This window comes from Chinchilla lanigera, unplaced genomic scaffold (assembly GCF_000276665.1).
Source record: "Chinchilla lanigera isolate Chin_1 unplaced genomic scaffold, ChiLan1.0 scaffold00067, whole genome shotgun sequence".
Classification (NCBI taxonomy): domain Eukaryota; kingdom Metazoa; phylum Chordata; class Mammalia; order Rodentia; family Chinchillidae; genus Chinchilla; species Chinchilla lanigera.
In genome coordinates, this window is record NW_004955468.1 from 8,896,478 (window position 1) to 8,913,439 (window position 16,962).

A 16,962-nucleotide genomic window follows, 5' to 3' on the forward strand; every position below is an offset into this window, starting at 1 on the left:
ATATCCCAGTATTTCTGGAATACTGTCCCTCCTCTGCCTTTGTAAATTCACCTTCAAGATCAAGGTTTGCTTCTCTCTCTTCCACAATTCATTCAACAAATATTATGTGCTAGGCATTTTTCTAGACACTGGGACATGATGAGGAGCAAGTGTGACAAAGTCATTGCTTTTAGGTAAAATATACTTTTATGAGTGCAGCTAATAAGATTTACATTAGTGGCAAGCATTATAGGGAGAAAATTGGGAATGAAGGAAGAGTTGTTTTATTTTGGTTAATCCAGAGAGATCTCCCTGAAGGAGGGATAAGAAGAAGGCAAAACCACATGTAAGAACTCCAAGAATGGAGCAGACTTGTGTTCAGGAGCTGATGGAAGCCTGTGCGCTGGGCACCGGGGACTGAAGGTGAGGACTCAGGCAGAAGCCAAAGAATGTGGCACCTTGGAAGACAGAAGGGGGAGTCTGGCTGTGATATCATCAGCAGTCCTCTATGTGGCACACCTTTAACAGGCCTGCTTAGCACCACTTCCTACGTCATTGGAATCACTCAGCCCAAGTGCAAAGTTCACCATAGGTCAAGGGAAAGGAAGCCAGAGTCTTTCTCTGCTTTGACAAACTTTGAGCTAAGATTAGCCCAGAGCCTTTTCAGGCCCTAGGGTTTGGCTCCCCACCTCAAGTTTGGAAGACATATAATACTTTATAATCTTCTCTCCCCTTTTACTATCGCATCATATTTTGCTTTTGGGAATTCCTGGAGCTACCTAGTGACCTCCAAATGGATTGTAATAAGCAGAAACATTTATGCCTAGTGGCACTTGTGCAGTTCTCTCTTTGTAGCCAGTTAAAAATGAATGACCATTATGGAAACTTGCAGGCAGACAAGCAGGTGGGAGGACAGAGAGGAAGAGCTCAGGCAGTGGATATTCATGCAGGCTTCCAGACCGTCCCATTCAGTGGAAAAGAGGCCTAGCTTACTCAGCCCAGGTGGTAAAAGTTACCAGAAAAATGGAAACCCATGTGACCTTCTGGCAAAGCGTCAGTGCTAGGATAATCATCTCATCTTTAATTGCATTCATTACCCATATTTACAGCATGAACTACTTTGCTTAATTCCTACAATGACCCTATAGGATAGGCATTTTTATGCCAGTTTTACAGATTAGGACACTAAGGTTCCTTATCAATAACACAAATTTTGGCACCTGCCTGCCTGTGAAAGCCTTTCCTACTGCTCATCTCTTGTGTTCCAGACATACAGCTGGTTTCCTTTTCCTCAAATACTCAAAGTTTATTTCTACCTCAGGGCCTTTGTACTTGCTTTCCCTTTCTCCACCCAAATTATTCACAAGCCCAGTGTCTTTTCTCTGTTCAGATTTCAGCCTAAGTGTTCCCCCTCATAAAGTCTTTTCACAGGAAAACTGGGGAAAAAATTTCCCACTTGCTCCTGGTCACTGGCTTTCTTTTTGCTTTCTTTTACTTTCTAAGTAGCCTGCATCACTACTTATAATTTTTTGTTGATTAATTTCTACTTTGTTTTTTTAGTTTTGGAGATCTAGGCAATGACTCTACCACTTAGCTACACCCCTTAGACCTTGTTTAACTTTTAAATTGACTAAATATACTGCTGATAGAATATAAATTCCATTTGAAAGTCCTTACCAAGTTTGACTGCCCACCAGAATATCTCAGCATCTTGTATCCTGGCTGACCATCACTAGTCAAATGTTGTGCTTTAGATCTGAGATGTCCCACAAAAATCTCATGTGTTCAGAGGTGGGTCCTTTGGAAAGTGGGTGGATCATGGAGGTGCTGTACTCATTAGAGCATTAATCCATTGATGAATTGATCGCTGACTGTACTGTTAGAAGGTGGGGCCTGGTTGTAAAAGTTAGGTCACTAGGGTGCAGGGGTGACCTGAAAGGGTGTATTCTTGTTCCCAGTTCTACCCTTCTCACTCTGCTTCCTGACTGCTATGGGGTGAACAGCTTTCCCCCAGGATGACTTCTACCATGGTGTATCTGCCTGGGAGCCAGCCAACCATGGGCTGACCCCCTCAAATAAAACTCTCCCCCTTTAAGGTTTAGGTGTTGTATATTTTGCCCTAGTGATAGGGAAGTGACTAATACAGTGTTCTCCTTCATAAAGATCTTTCCTAGGTACTCTGTGTAAAGAATTTGTCACTCACTCCTGCCTGCTGTCTTTTTTATTGCCTTCTTTTGTAAATGGTTCACATCACTATCTAGAATTTGTTGTTTATCAATTATACTTTTTATTTTTGTAGTGTTGGGACATAGGCAAGTGCTATACCGTAGGGTTACACCCCTAACCCCTGATTACCTTTTAAATTGACTGAGAATGCCACTAGCAGAATATAAGTGCTATTTGGAAGTTCATAAAAGTTTGTTTACCCACCAGTGTAATGCCAACACCTTGTGTGGTGCCTGACCATCGCTGGTGCACATACTTTATTTGTTGAACAATGAAGCAATGAGTAAACGAAAGAAAGTCCCTTTCCAGGGTCACATTGTAGTCAGTACAGAAAACCCTAAGGCTATCTTGAGCATGGGTTTGCACTAACTAAATGTTGGCACTAACTTTTTCAAGCTCTGATTCTGTATCTTGTTAACATATCCAGCCCTTCATCTATTCAATCACTAAATGTTTACTCAGGTCCCTAACAAGTGCCTGGTACTGTTCTAGGTGCTACGGATGCTGTGGGGATTAAGACAAAGCGTTGCCCTCCAAGAGTTCGCATTCTAATGGAATAAAACTCCCTGTGCTCTTGTTTATCATCTAACCTAATTTCTGGAGCGGTAATTGCTATGTAGGTAGAGAGAAGTAGGAAGTGCATATTTGAACACTGAGGCCAGACAGTGCTTATCTACAAAGGCAATGAAAGTCATGTGACCATCTGAGAGAAGAAAATTCCAGGAAGATGAACCAGAAAGTGCTTTTCTGGGAAACAAGAGGCTTCTTGGTGTGTCAAAGAAGAAAACAGACCATGTGAGGGAAGCTAAAAAGGAAGAGAGGAGAAAAAACTTGATGTCATAGAAGCCCGCAGAAGCCCTGGCATGGAAGAGTAGGCATCCTAAGGACATGACGTTTTGCTCTGTGATAAAGCCTTGGGAGGATTCTGAGCTATGGGCAGACATCATCCAATTTGCATCTTCAATCTTCTCATTTCTAAATGGAGAAGAAACTGAAGAAGAGCAAATGGAAGATGGGAGTCCTATCTTTCTGACAGTCTGGCCCAGAATTCACTCAGATGGAAGTGTCTCAACTGCCAGGAGAGGATCCTGGGTGGGATACTGCCATTACAATGGATCTGCTTTCTCTGAATAAGAAACAAGTCTTAAGGCAGGAGTTTATGTAAGGGTAAGGGTAAGTGTACTGACTGATTATATATATATATATGTCTCAGGTTTTGATGAAGTTATTTATGAGTTAGAGTTATGCCAAAATCTAAACATCAGCAGGAAAAGTGTCCATAGTAAGTGCTCAGCAAATATTGGAGATGCATACCTAGCATAACTTCCATCAGAATTCAGTGGTTTTTAAATGTGTTGCTTTAGTGAACACTTCATAGTAATTCTCTTCTGAAGTGATATTTCATGCACAGTCCTGTTGCAGACTCACATTGTCTCCATGAATTACTTTTGCTTTCATTGCTTTCTGCCTTCCTAATACACTGGAACTCTAGCAAGCTATTCAGAGATTTTGATTTAGCTTTCAACTATTCATTTATTTTTGCTTTTTACACTTATTTCTTCCAAGGTTTCTTATGCGTTTTGAGAACTTTCACTTCCCAAGCCCTGGAAATGCCTTCATTGTTTGATTCCAATGCAGGCTGTGGCTCAACCCATCCAAGCAGAGATGGGTAAGTGGAAAACCCTCCAGGCTATACGGATATAAGTAGCTGTTTTAAGTTGTAATTGCTCACCACCAAGATAGTAAGTATGGAAAACAGTGCTTTGGCTGAGTTTAGAGATGAAAAAATATTGTCTCTCTATATTTTTTTTAAAGTTATGAATAAATGACACATTGCCATTAATTCTTCTCAGAACATTTCCCCTTGCTTTGAACAAGCTGAACCCACCATTCTTGCCACTTTCTGAAGCAGTTCTGGAAGACCTCTTTCATGAGTGTCTTTAATTGTGTTGTCATATCTGCCTCAACATCTTGAATTGATTGCAAACATTTACTTTTCATGGTCATTTTAACTTGGGGAAAGAGCTAGAAGTACAAGTGCCAGATTGAATGAATAAATTGGATGAGGACACATGGTAAACTTTTTCTAAGCCTGCCTTTCTGTTGGAAGGCATTCACTCTATTCACCATATTTCTTACTACACTTACTAAAAACACAAAAGAGGGCTTCCAGAACTGTTTCAGAATGCAGCAAGAATGGTGGGATGTGTGTGTGTGTGTGTGTGTGTTTGTGTGTGTGTGTTTAAAGTGAGCAGAAATGTTTTGAGAGGGATTAATGACAGTGTGCCTCTCATTCTAATAAGTTTTTAAACATCATATTTTTTGACCATCCCTAGTACCTAGGTGAGCACACCTCCTTGGTCCTTCCTTAGTCCTCCAACAGATGTCCTCTGAGTCACACGAAGCAGCATTGTGACCATGCACACTAAGATGGCTGTGGGAGTGGGGTTCACAAAGCGTTTTCATGGAGGTCTTTTGTTCCCACTTTAAGGGCAGAAAAACAGGCTCAGCAAGGATAGATGGATTGTTCAGTACCACACAGCTGGTCTTTGTCATGGCCTGATTAGGTTCCTAGAGCTGCTGCAGTAAAATACTGCAAATGGGATGATTTGAAACAGTAGAAATGCATTACTTCCCACTTCCAGAGGCTAGATGTCCAAATTTAACTTGTTAGTGGTGTTGTATTCCCCAGTAAACACTATGAGAGATCCCTCCTTACCTCTTCCAAATCCCTTACTCGTGATGGCCATAAGCAATCTCTACTTCCAATTTTACATGGCTGTGTTCACTCTGGGTTTATGTCTAAATTTCCTTTTTTCCTATAAGAACACCAGTCATCTTGGATTAAATGGCTGTATTCCAATGTGAACGTATCTTAACCAATTCCATGTACAATAGCCCAAATCTCTAAAATAAAGTCACATTTTGGCAGCATTTCCTAAGTATCCACCACTGTGTTAAGATAATCTTATGGATTATCTTATAAAAAGGGTATATTTTATAAAACCTTATGACAGGGTAACTATTATTATCCTTGCCTCACAGGTAAATAACAAAAGACTGTAAGTAGCCCAAGGCCTCTGACTGTTAAGAGACAGAGGGAAGATTTCAGCTTAAGTGGGCCTGACTCCCAACACTGTGAGCTTAACCACAATTTCTTGCTACCTCCTGGATATAATGGAACACAGATCCTTTTCTTATTATCCACAAACATCAAGGTGCTAAGGAGCTAATTTTTTCCCAGCAGCACTTTCCCCAAGCTGATATGTTATAAATTGGAACCATCATCAAACAATTATGCTTTTGAACACACTGTACTGACTGTCCAGAATGAAAGTCCTGATTTGATGTATGTGTGGATAAAGCAGAACCCATTTTCATATTCAGGAAGAGCCTGGTTTTATGAACCCAATGGACCACGTCCATCACTCAGGTATAGCCCTACCACATTTCTGTAGACGTCCAGCTATTTCCAGAGGCTGACCTCAGAGGAGGGACTGGATCTCCTTGTTGGCATCATCAGTCCAGGCAGGCACTACTTCGATAAAGAAAGAGGAAGAGGGTTTTATTTGACACAGAAGTCCCACGTTGCTGAGAATAATTTCTTAGTTCCTCTTTGAACCACAGATATCTATCATTGCTTAGCCACTATGTGGTATTTTTTATTGTTTTGAGCTTTACATATCCTCATCTGATGAAGAATATTCTCACTTCAGTAAAAGCTTGACACAGTAAACAAACACCTTTTCTGCCTCTGTGAGTCTTGTCACGAACAATAGCAGTATATCAATATTCTTAGAGAACTGGACTGAAATCTTGGAAAGGTGACTGATTCACAAACATAGCAGAAGAGACTGAGTAGGAAACCTTGTTGTACAAAATCAAGCATTTGCTCTATCCCTGCACAGGGATAGCTTGCTGTAATTTTGGGGAAGAGGGCTGTTTCTTATTCTTTCCTGAGTAAGCACATGATAAATCTTACATCTCTGCTGGCACTTGTTTTTCAGCCTTACTTGCTGTTAGAAACTGAATCACATCTCCCCAAAGTTTGCATGTGGTAGCCCTACCCTACATTGAGACTCTGGATGTAGAGCCATTTTGGAGGTAAGCAAATTTAAATGAAGCTGTAAGGGTACAGCCCTACTTTGGTAGAATTTGGAAGAAGATGTCCTTATAAGAAGAGACCACAGAGGGCCGGGGTTATAGCTCAGCAGCACAAGCACCTGCCTGGCAAGCACAAGGTCCTAAGTTTGATTCCCAGTACCAAAAAAAAGTGAAAATAAAAAAGAAGAAACCACAGATTCCTCCCACTTTTTCTCACTCTCCCTAACCCAACTCCTAAAATACACAGAGGAAAGGGCAGGTGAGGACACAGCAAGAAGGTGCTACCTGAAAGCCACAAAAAGGACCTCACCAGACCCAACCTTGTTTAAATTTTCAGTGTGGAGAATTGAGAGAAAATAAATTTCTGCTGTTTAAGCCACGTAGCCTATTGTATTCTGTTACTGCATCCTGAGCTAACTAAAGCACCTGTGAGGTTCACTTTCTCTGACCCGATTCTCCATCCTGAGGGCTCCTCCTCTGCCTTCATTCTCCTGAGAATACCCCAAAGTAAAATGGCTGTGTGTACTACACTTTTATGAGGTTTGGAAGTACACTGACTAATTATAATTCACATGAGTTGACACCATCATGAACTAGATTACAGTCATAAATTTTCCTATACATGAAACTAACTGGCAACCTCCTCTTCTCTCCCGCATACAAGGAGTCTCCCACTACTCACATATCAGTTACTTGACCGTTTCTTTTTTCTTTCTTCTTTTCTTTTTCATCTTTCTCTCTCCCTTCCTCTTCCCCCCCCCTCTCTCTCTTTCTCTCTCTCTTTCTCTCTCTCTCGTTTCTGTTTATGGTATGAGGAACTGAACCCAGGGTTTTTTCGTCAGGCTATGTCCTATACCCTTTTAATTGTTTACTTAGGATCTAACTAAGTTGTTAAATGTCCAAGGCCAGGCCCTAACTTGCCACCTTCCTTCCTCAACCTCCCAGGGTGCTTGGATTATAGGTATCTGCCACCACAACGAGGCTGATCATTTCTTCTTAACACACTTGTCATATCTACCATATTTTTCTCTTTGGTTTTAGGTTATCTTTGGAAACTCACTTGATTAATCACAGAATGCTCCCCTCTCTTGTTTTGTCTTTGCCTTCTTGATGTGCAAGATCAGGGGTGGGTAGGCTAACTTACCTAGGAGAGCAGGTAAGGCCCATGAAGATATCTTCTTCTCTCTTTTTTTGTTCCTGAGCTGGATTGTGCCATCCAGATAGCGAAAACAGCTACAACTGAAGCTCTTGTTTTTAATATCTATTTTTTCCTTCAGGCAACACAAGGTAAAAGTTTCTTGAATTTAAACATATCATTCAGTGATCAGAATTTCACTTCATTCTATCTTTAATACTTCTGAACTCCCATGATTTTGAGCCATTTCCATTTCTCAGTAAATGCATCCACAAAGATTACTTTCAGTCGCAGGTATGTCTGTGAGAAGTTGTGTTTGCCTTATTTTGTGTAAATAAAACTTTATTTAAATATATCTCACAAAGGCAGCCATTTGAAACAAACCATAAGGATGCGCATGTATAAAATACAATTCCTCATATAACCAATGAATTGGGTTTTAAATGCTCAAGCTTAATAGTTCATAGTTTTAAGTTTGAAGTGAGCCCCTCTACTTTAGTCTACTAAGTCAAATTTTTACTGGATAGAGGGTCCTGTGTGTCTTCTTTCCAGGTAGTGGTGTCTTGAAAAAAGAATTAGACAAGGCACACAGAAAAGGCAGTGAAGATGAACATTTATCCAAGGCAGAAAAGAGGTATGCTGTACACTCTGAGACTGGGCTGGTGAAAAAGTTCACAGCTGCCATAAGGATAATGGAAGGACCCTTTTTGTCTCTTGAATTCTTTGAGTGCTTCTCCCTCATGCAAATGATGCATTTGGGATGGTTGTCCTATCAGGGACTCAGTTGATATTGTGCCAGATTAAACCATCTTATGGGAAGACTCTCTTGGTTTCTTACAAGATGTACATGAAGGATTGAAAATAGCACTTATCTGATTGGTCCACAATGCTCAACCGTAAGTTTGAAGTCATTCTGGGTCCTGTGTTTTGTTCATGTCCTCTCCTCTTAGGAAGCAACTTGTTCAACCTGTGTGCCCAGGTTTTTTATAAATTTTAACAAATTCTGCCCAGTTAGTTGTCTGGTATGCCCCAACCTTAATCTCCTCCCTCAAACCCAGGCCAGTGGGTAGGAGAAGCATAATGACCTCTTAGACTAGAAAGGCAATGTTCTAACTTATATAACTCAATCTGTCAGTGAATTTGGTGCCTCCATAGTAGTATGATGCAAATAAAATCTAAGGCATCTCTGTCTGATAGGAATCAAGGAGAAGGAAAAATACATGGACATTGGAGACATATTTGAGTTTTAAACCAGTGGTTATTTCGTTTCTGTGATTCTGAGCCAGTAACTTACCTCATTTACATTTTTTTTTCTGGAAGTAGTAGAGTTAAAACCCAGGGGTGCTCTACCACCACGTTACATCCCTAGATCTTTATTTTTTATCTTGACTCCCTAAGTTGTCTGCCTAAGACACTGTCTCCCTAAGTTGCCCAGGCCAGCCTCAAACTTGTGATCTTCCTGCCTCAGCCTCCAGAGTGGCTGAGATTATAGGCATACACCACTACAACCTACACAATTTTTTTTTATTTGTACAAATGAAGTACATCCTAGTTGACTGTACAAATACACCATCCCTCAGGACACTATAATATGCTAGCCATTGACATGGATTCTTACAGATAAAGTCATAGTGATTTCCTTTTTTGTCTTGGTATCTATTAAGACAACTACATCTCACTTCAATTTGATAGTGAACACTTGAAATGCAGTCTATCATTTTACAATCCACAGGTACTAAGAAGCTCAGTTCTATAGCAGCATGTTTTATTAATTCTACCCTATGAGACCCACTACAAAACTCCTGAAAGGTAACACCAGTTCCCTCACCTGTACCTGTTGTGTTGCCTTTATAGCGGGGGATCCTTTGTGATCTCTTAAGGGAGGCATTCTCCAGTCTCATACAATTAGTCATTTATATCATTTGAATTTTTTAAGCATTCTGAACCTTCCTCAAATCTTTCCCAAGGCAGTTCCAGCATCTTCAATTCACTTATTGTAGGTCATTCTCAAGTTCAACTTTTAAGAAGCCATCCTCGCAATATAATAAAACCATCTCTAGTATTGTCTGCCAGTTTGTTGAACACAGAACCATGAGCAAGTAGCTCATGCAAATAAACTTTTCTTTTCTATGGCCTTTTCTTCCTCCCCCCTCTCTGATCTTTCACATTCAAGATTCATTTCCACTCGTGTTTTTCTTGGCTAATGTGCAATAACGAGAATCAGTAGTTCTTTTGTCATGCAATCACTTTCTTTTTGGAGCAAGAAATATATTTATTTTCCTGAGCTGTATTAACACATGTCTGTGCTTATCATCTAGAAGCAACAGGGATAGAGTGACCAGGTGATGCTTTAGAAAAATAAGCATCAAATAGATGAATGGATAAAGCAAACATGGTATATATACACAGTGGTGTACTACTTCTTTAGAGAAGAAAAGAATTGATTCATCTGTAGGAAAATAAATGCATCTTGAAATCATAAAGCTAAGTGAAATCAATCAGGCACAGAAGGTTAAATATCACATGGTTTCTGTTACATGAGAAACCCAATGCATGAATAATTTAAAGAGCAAAATAAACATAAAGGATAGGAAACAGAAATAGATTTTTTGGAGGTGGGAAGGGGATTTGGAGATGGGGGACAGGGGAGGGAAGGCAGAAGAAAACTACAAGGATCAAGATGTGGTATACGTGGATACTAATTCCCCATGATTAATGCATTTGTAACACACTGCAAACATATACCTGTACTAATAAAAATATTACTTTCCTATGGTAGCTATTTTGAAGAAAAGGATGGTAAGCATCATAATGTAGGGTGTTTGACACTGAGCCAGTAACTTGCACAGCACAGGATACTTACACAGGGACCTCTTTCTAGAGCATCCAACCTTGGAGATCCTGTTATTCTTCAAAAATGGGGGAGGACCTGATCATGCTACCCTATATTTTCTTTTTTTTTTTTTTTGGTTTTTCTCTGGTATCGGAATCCGAACTCATGACCTTGAGCTTGCCAGGGAGGCGCTTTTGCCGCTGAGCTAAATCCCCAGCCCCTATATTTTCTAAAAAATATGAAAATTTAATGTTCTCCAGCTAGTCCATTACATATTTCCATCCTACCTTTTGGGCTCCCACACTTTCCCTTTTAGAGCTCATATTTTTATTTTGGAAGATCTGTCAAATGTGGATCATTAGTCTTTTTTTTTTGCAGTTCTGTCACTATTATTATTGGAACTGTGCCTGAATTTCAGCACAGGCTATCCCTGCAGCTCTTGGAGATGAGGGTTGTCACTAGGTAGGTTTTTCAGAAGCAGACATTGAGATGGAGAATGAAGTACAAGGTATTTATTTTGTATCAACACATGTTAAAAGAATGTAAAGGAACCAGGATTGGCAGAATGGAAGTTAAGCTGTGATGCATGTCTGACATAACCTCAGCTCAGACAGCAAGAAATACTATATATTGCTCATCAGAGTTCTACCCAGCAGGCTGACCTATCTAGACTTTTATATGCCTGCCTCTGCCTCATTCAGTCTCTTTCCGTGGACATGACATTGGGAAAGCTGTCTTACTACTGGGGAGGTGTGTCTACAGTCTGCACTTCTTGCTACTGATCATTGCATCTCTACATTTAAGCAAAGAATATTCTGCAACAAACCTACAGAATCCCTCTGTATTTCATCATGTGCCCCAGGTTGAATAGTCTCTGTTTTGAAAATGTCATTTTCTTTTTTTTCTAGATATCCAAGACAATTTTCTTAAATAAAGTTATAATCTGTATAATTACTAGCATCCTCATATCATCCAACTGCTACAGGTACTACATAACCACTGTTTTATCGTCCCAGTTCACCTGCAAATAAAAGCAGTGGTAATTGTGATGCTACAGGAAGCATGTGATGATCACATCCCCAATAATACCAGCAATTAATTTCTAACTGTCATCTTTAAAAGCCTATCTTAAGGCTCTGCGTTCTTCCCCCAAAGGAATACCAGAGACAAAGATTTATGTGCAGACAGTGCATTTGGAATATTATCCCAGCTAACAGAATTAATGAGCAAGAAAAGTGTAAAAGAGAAAAGGCTCTTCTTCAAAAGATCTATTATTGATTTGACCACTGCTATGAGCCATTATTGCTTGCCCCATATGACCTTTGATTACTCTTATGAAATGCATCTTAGAATGTTCACCAGGGAGAGGAAAAGAAGAACCGTTTTCCCATTGGCTCCTGTTTGTTCTTGGTGAAGGATAAGTTGCAGCGTTTCCAGATTGTTCCATTTGGGGGATGGGCTTTGGAAATTGAATCCAGGTCCTTTGGACTGAGTTACACCCTCAGATCTTTTCTTAGTTTTTATTTTGAAAGAGGGTGTTCCTAAATTACTAAACTGCCCAGGATGAGCTCGACATCACAATCCTCCTGCCTCAGCCTTCTAGAGAGCTGAGAATATGGGAGTGTACCACCCCAACTGGCTTATTTTTCACTCTCTGTTCTTGGTTTAAGGTCAGTTTTCCTTTTTAAACTATAGATGAATGACTTAATTTTTTTAACTAAATGATTTAAAAATACAAAATTGTAAAGAAAAAGTCCACAGTTCTATGGAAGAAAATACCAATAGCCAGTGAACATATAATATCAGAATGACTTACTAAGTGAATGCAAATTGAAGGCAGTAACAATAATAAGAGTTAGTGTGGCTCACTGTGCTCCCCAATGGTCACTGCAGCTGACAGTTGACAATGAATCTTCAGAGAGAAGTCAGGCTCTGAAAGCCAAGGAACAGGCCAAATAGACTTTCAGTTTGCCAAAAAGATGATTTTAAGAACTCCTTTAAAAAAATGTCTTTAGAGTTAACCTGTCATTCTGAAACTGTTCTTTCACTTATATTCACAGTAATTCATATATATATATGAAAAAAGAATGCAAGTTCCATCTCTTAAAAAAACAAGACAGAGGTTACTGCACTTCAGAGGTTATCATATCAGTTCCTAGGCTTTGGGTCAGACTATTTCTAGGAAACAGGAGTTCTTTTTTCCTTCCTTTCTCCACTATAAAATACAACCTAGAAAAGTAATTTACATCTCACTTAAAATTCCACTGGTGTTTACACTGCACAGAACTATAAGCAGAAGAGGCCTCTGGGTACCTCACACACCAAAAGCAGGCCCACATTCCTTCTGTGACAGCTTTTATATGTGGACTGCTGCTTCGAGCAAGGGGAATTTAAAAAGACCCCAAAGACTTCAAGTGAAATGTATGCATCTGTCTATCAATGTTCATGCCAAAGGGAAATAAACAAGAGAAATAGATCAGTTAATGAGACAAAAATGTCAAGAATAGACAGGCATCAACAGAAATTATAGTTTCTGAAGAAGCAATGGGAAATTATTGGCTCAAATGACAAGAAGAGGATATGTTTCTGCAGATAAGACTAACAGCATTTTCACATTGATTTCCTTCTATTTGCATCCTTAAGGTACGTGTAATGTTAAACAGAATGAAGGCTGGAAAGTAATGAATTCCTGAGATAAAACTCAGAGACTCAGTTTTTATAAGCTGAGGCGTGGTGCTGCTCGTAGCTTTTCCAGTGCCCTAACAGGGGTGTCAGGGGAGGTCCACCTGCAGGTGGTCCTGGGCATAAGGAGAGTGTGGGGCCTCAAAATCACATATTAATTTTTGTATTTGCCTTATTGTTATGATCCCTTGAATGCCTGTGTAATTTTGTTTCTTGATCTTTTGGAATTGGCAGTACAAGAGTTTCTCACAGATATTTGCTAAGAAATTCTCCAGCCTCTCAAGTCCATGAGAAGGCCCTGACTTTACTTCTGTCCCAAACAGAGAGGTTAGCCAAGGAGATTAAATCAATAATTCCAAATGAATATTTAAAAATTGGAAACAGGTTGATTTACTTACCCCAAGCCTTCCCTCAGGCACCCCTAGAGCTGAGCTTATGCAGGCAGATAGTCTACAACATTTTAAGTTACAGTGAAAAGCATGATTGCTAATGCTTTTAAAAACATGCAAAAATAAATACATATGAAGAACATTTGTTAAGAAAATGATATAAAATATTGCCCAAGATAGTATATCAATCTTTTAAAATAATGCTTACTGTATGATAAAAATAATTATATGTTTTTCTGTTCTCCATAAAATGTCCACATTCTTCCCAAATAAATACGTTCTTCATTAAAATGTAATTTACTTAAATACTGAACTATTTGATATGAAAAGAAAGAAATTATCTTTAAAATTAAATTTAAATAGTCAGAGAAAATTATTGGGAAACAAATTTCTAATTAGAATAAACTACCACTGAACTAAAATTTCCTATCTGAGCCCTCTCCTCTGCCTAAAATTAGACCAAGCAGCATGCACTACGGGACTGGGCAGAATCATTCTTCTCGCCATTTGCTAACTTATTCCACAGCCTTGGGCAAAATAAACACTAAATAATGCCATTGATAAGAATGTGCCAATCTTTCTACCCAGTCAACCATCAGGAAAATATCCAAGTGGCTTTGATGTGACTATTGATTCTCTGTACATGTAGACTTATCTCTCAGCATTCTTTCACTTGGAAAGTCTCAAGCAAAATGTACAGGGGATGATCAGAACATAAGGTGGATGCTTAAAAAAAATGTATTACAGTAAAAGACCCATTGCCATTAATCCCCCTCAAAATACTTCCCCACACTTCAGACACACTCATCCCATTTTCTTTGCCACTGTCTGAAGCAGTTTTGAAAGTCCTTTCTCATGATCCTAAAGGAAAGCAGAGAAGTGACATGTGGAGGGAAAGAAGCCAACCAAGGGTACATTATCAATCAAGGTAAAACTGTGGGAAAGAAGAATTTTCAAGGCACCTCTGATGAAAGTGTACATTACTGTCCTGAGAATTGAGAAATTTATTTATCAACTTTCACCAGTCATTAGTTGAAACTGTCCCGCTGCACTCCTCCAAAACAAAGATTGTCTAAGATCTAAAATTCAAGGCTAAAATGCAATGGTAGCCAGGCATGGTGGCACACCCTTGTAATCCCAGCACTTAGGAGGCTGAGGCAGGAGGATTGTTGTGAGTTTGACCAGCCTAGGCTAAAAAGTGAGTTCAAGGCAAGCCTGAACTGCATAGTGAGTCCTATTTCAAAAATAAAATAAAATAGTGTAATATCTTCTAATTGTTTTTTTTTTTTTTTTTTTTTTTTTTTTTTGGTTTTTCTCCGGTACCAGGAACCAAACTCACGACCTTGCGCTTGCCAGGAAGGCGCTTTTGCCTCTGAGCTAAATCCCCGGCCCCTCTTCTAATTGTTGAAGTAAAATTATTTCTAACCTGGAATTTTATGTGCAGCTAAAGTACCACTCATCTATAGGGACAAAGTAAAGACTTCCAGACAATAAAACTGTGGCAATTTTATTTGTGCATAGTGTCCCAGTGAATGAACTATTTTAAACTGTTCTTTAAGGAGTAGGAAATAAGAACTAAAGGAAAGAGTGCAATAGAAGAAGAAAATATAAACAAAATGTCATGAGTAAAGGGCAAAGCTAAATGTGTGTGTATATGTATGTACATATTTATAGCATTACAGTGTAACTGCCAAAACAAAAAGAAAAATCTTAGAAGTAATAAAAATACACCATAATATATAAGATATATACCATATATTTATGTACATATTTTATGTACACCTACATATTTGTAGATACACTCATGTAAGTATATTATGAAATAATAACCTTCATATGGGGGAGGTAGTTAAAAGCCAGACAGAACTAAACAATAGAAAATGATAATATTATAGTATGATGGAGATAGCCTACAAATAATATTTTCTAAAGTTCTTAAATTATTTAATATAAGGATAGAACTAATATTAATTTTTGATTCTGTCATAAAATATGCATGATAAAATCTGTTAAAAAGAATAACCAAATAAAAGTTTATTTTTACATGAAACTGAACTCAAATTTCTTTACCTTTAATTGCCAAAAAAGTGTGTATGTATAAACATGTTTTAAAATATATATACATTATAGAATGTCTAAATTGAGCCAATTAACATATATAGTATCACATAACATATTTTTTGTAGAAAGAACACTTACAATGAACACTCAGCGATTTTTAACAATACAATACATTTTCATTGACTATAGTCACGATGTTGTACAATGAATCTCTCTTTTTGCAATTATTACTTTTTATTAGAACGTGTTTGCAGGACATAGTAATCATATTCCTCATGGGGAGGTGGTACATGTACTTAACATATCTCAATACCTTTTTCATCTCCTTCCCCTCCCCTTCTATTTCTTGGTCATATTGCCATTTGTAAAAGATCTCATTCCTTATTTCCAATTACCTATCTTTTATTTTGCTCTTTATTTATATTCTGGGTTTCTCATAAGAAAAACCATGAGATATTTCAGTTTCTATGTCTGATTTATTTCACTTAACATTATGGTCTCAAGGTCATCTATTTTCCTACAAATTACTCAAGTGTATCCTTCTGTATGGCAGAGTAGATACATACATTTTCCTTATCCATTCATCTCTTAATGGACACACAGGCCACTTTCAGGATTTAGTTATTATGAATTTTACTTCTACAAACATAGGTATGCATTTATCACTGTAATATGATGCTTTAACTCTTTCAGGATAATACCTAGATGAGGAATAGCTAGGTCAAATGGAATTTCTATTTGTAGTTTTTTGAGAAATCTCCATACTGATTTCCACAATGTTTCTACTCATTTACATTCCCATCAGTACTGTAGAAGATAAAGATGCAACAATACCAGCATCTCTGCCTATTCAAGAAATGAAAATTAAAATGACATTCCAACCATCTTACTCCAGAAAGAATGGCCATCATCAAGAAACCAAATAAGAACAAATGTTGGTAAGGCTAGGGTGGGTCTGTTTGACTTACTCCTCTGGTCTAACTGAAACTTTGTATTCTTTGGCCAGCATCTCCCCATCACCATTCTCCAACCATTCCACTGCCTGCTCTGATCAGTACAGCTGTTTTAGATTCCATGTGTAACTAAAATCATGTGGTATTTTTATGCTTGCCTTATTTCATTAAAAATAATGTCTTCCAAGTTCATTCATGCTGTCACAAAGGAATACAGGGAGGTTTCCTTAGCTACATCACATTTCTAGCAAAGCACAGAAAAAGATTCATGTAATCAGAAAAGTGAAAATAAAATGTAACAAACCATCAGAGAAAGGCAAGATGAATTTCTTCTTTTATGTATTCCCCCTATAAATGAAGTACAAAGCATCATTTGCCATTGTCCTTAGATGAGCCAGATTTGCAGGAGAAACAAGAGCTTGGAAGCTGACTGTATTTCCAAACCTGCTCCTCATTTACTATCTGCAGAAAGTAAGGTAGAAAAAGAACAAGAATTTGTCCAGTGAGAGAGCTAGAAACCACTGACAAAATCAGCCCCACAGGATTTGCTGACTATGAATATTTATCATCCTATCACACTGTGGATACTAATTATTTGAA